The 2,737-nt window shown below is 34.7% G+C and overlaps 1 non-coding gene across 1 annotated transcript; it reads right to left on the bottom strand.

The window, feature by feature from the left end:
- Window positions 1-119, bottom strand: LOC136986107 (5S ribosomal RNA). The gene has a single exon (XR_010882433.1). It is a non-coding gene; the product is annotated as a 5S ribosomal RNA (ribosomal RNA).
- Between the last annotated feature and the right edge of the window lie 2,618 nt (window positions 120-2,737).

Genomic DNA, 2,737 nt, shown 5'->3' with positions numbered 1-2,737 from the left:
TGACAGCAGCACCCAGTATTCCCAGGTCGTCTCCGTCCCAAGTACTGACCGGGCCCGACGCTACTTGACTTCGGTGATCGGACGAGAACCGGTATTTTCAGCGTGGTATGGCCGCTGTCGAAGATAAACTGCCTTTACAGCATCACTTATGCATATTCGTACCCAATTCGAGCCTCCAATATCGCTTTTCGTCCCACTTCCCTTCGCATTCCACGCTAAATACACTTTAAATTAGGTCTTCTGAAAGCGCTCGACAGGAATCGATGGGATAAAAGTTTATTAAAAATTGACAATTTTACTAATTTAATAAGACTTATTACATAATGCATCTGTCTAGATCAGTGGTTCCCAACCTTTTCTAGGATGCGGAACACTTTTGTGAGCAATTTTCTTTAGCGGAACACTTACTTAAGTTAATATGAAATACATAAGCTTGTCATCAGTTATTTTATTAGAATTGAGCAGTTATAATTCAAAATCTCTACTCATATTATTAACGCCAATTCTAAAATAGGAAAAAATATACCTAAATAACTTTAATGGGAAACTTGTGCCTGATGTTTTTTACATATTTCATTCAGTTTTTATCATTGCCTTTATCTTATTCGAAACAGTAGTACACTCCATAAGTACGAGTCGTACATATATATTTAAGTTTATGAAATTTTATGATTTTAATTTTTTGATATTCGGCGGCTCGAATACGATTGTACACTTTCCGATTTGCGACTAAATCTGTGGAACACTTGGGAGATGCTTACGGAACACCAGTGTTCCGTGGAACACCGGTTGAGAACCACTGCTCTACGGCGATTTTGCTAAATTGTCTGATTGCAGGCCTACGTTAACATATAAATGAACTATCCGAACAGGTTGTACGGATAGTCCCATTGGTTACTTCAACCTACCATTTTCACGTTTATCGCGATACTCGAATGGAACGAAATGGCACAATTCGATTGGTCAAATAGACACCAATTAAAGACACTATATCTTAAATTTTTCTAATGTTAGCACTAACAAACTGTTTCATTCACAGCCGAATATGAAATGGCAATCTGCCAACCAATCAAATTTTGCGAAAAATGGACCAAATATTTAAATTCGGCACCCTGGAAAAACACTTAAATTATTACTTGTGTAGGCTGGTAAAGTCGGAGACTTCGTATGAATTGTTTAAATAAAAAAATCTTGTAAAATTGCGAAAATAATTGGTCTTATGTGAGCCCGTAAAAAACTGTGAAGCCAGATCGGAAAAGTAAAGCTCAGCGAAAACATCCAAGTAAAGAAAACTTTTGAAACTTGTGGCATAAGAATAGAGGAAGCAGATTTGATAGTAAGACTCAACATGTGAATAAAGCGCACATTACACAGACTACAACTACAGGAAATTTTGAATGAAACAATGTCGTCACGATCGTAAATATAAAAAAGTAAACATCGGCACGGCAAAAGACTTCGAGCTGTACTTTGTGACTTAATTTTACTAAAATGTGTTTCGTGTACATTTGAGATAAAACGGTCATAATTTGAAAAATATTGATCTACGCGTGCTTCAGGGCAGTTTCTGTACCTGTAAGGCTTACAGGTATGTTTTCTGGGAATATCATTGGTTTTATGAAAAGTTACAACATTGTATTTTAAGTTTATGTAAAAGAATACGGCTATTAACTTCTAGTAAGGACACAGAACTTGGTGATTTTGCTAGGACGTTGTCGAAATGGAAGAAAAAATGCTATCTTATATATTAGTTTCCTTATCGTAATTAGCAGTTGGCATACAGAGATGATTTGAGATTAGTTTGTCTCTAACGGCAGACGGAATACGCGGTGTTTTATATGTTTTAAACGTAGACACTCTGTAAGAGTTTAACCTATCATTCAAAGCGAGTGTCAACGGTTAAATTATTCCAACATCACCTTTAAATGGTATCCGAGGAAAATTTTCTAATTTATACGAATTAAATATTTTCGATAAATGACAGCGCATTTGTCCGCGGTCATATCGAATCGTATTGTGTTTGATACCAAATGTTAACGAGACGGCAAATGCAATTACATATACACCGCATGTCGTCGTTGTTGTACTCTCGGAAAGCTCAAAGGTCTGTCAATATTAATATCAGGATACAACGTCTGTTAAAATATTCTGTGTTCCGTAGATATTTCGTCGTAATTCACAATACACGAATGCCTTTTGTGTGGTAATATGAATGAACAAATCCAATAATCATTGCTAAACAAAATTTGTATATGATGAATATCGTGGCTTACGGGAAAAATAAGTGGTAACGTCGAATAGTAAGTGAACATTTAGGGCGAAACAAGTCATGTGCGGATCCTCTAGTTTTCCGTTTCCACCTGTGGTGTAATTGCCCTTTAAATATAAACACGTTGTGATTCTTCGTATGAAGAAATCAGTTATAGAACAATAGCTTTAGTCATTTTTCTATATATATATATATATTATTTAAAATACATTAATTAATATCTTACAGCATTAAGTGGATGCAAAATTTAAAGAAATAATTTCCCAATTCGTATGTAAATACACACGCAATTTTTAACGTTATATATTAAAGTTTCTTAAAAACTTTTTAGACGCTTATTTGAGAAGATCTTAAAATAGCCGAAGAAATGTTTAATGTAGGATGAATATCATTTTGTCATTATTATCGACTGGAGATAGAATGAAATTTTTGTGAGAAAATAAACAAACACCCATGTAAAGTAAACGA

Source organism: Centruroides vittatus, unplaced genomic scaffold (genome assembly GCF_030686945.1).
Source record: "Centruroides vittatus isolate TY-2023 unplaced genomic scaffold, ASM3068694v2 contig_990, whole genome shotgun sequence".
NCBI lineage: Eukaryota > Metazoa > Arthropoda > Arachnida > Scorpiones > Buthidae > Centruroides > Centruroides vittatus.
This window is presented reverse-complemented; position numbering and strand designations above follow the sequence as displayed.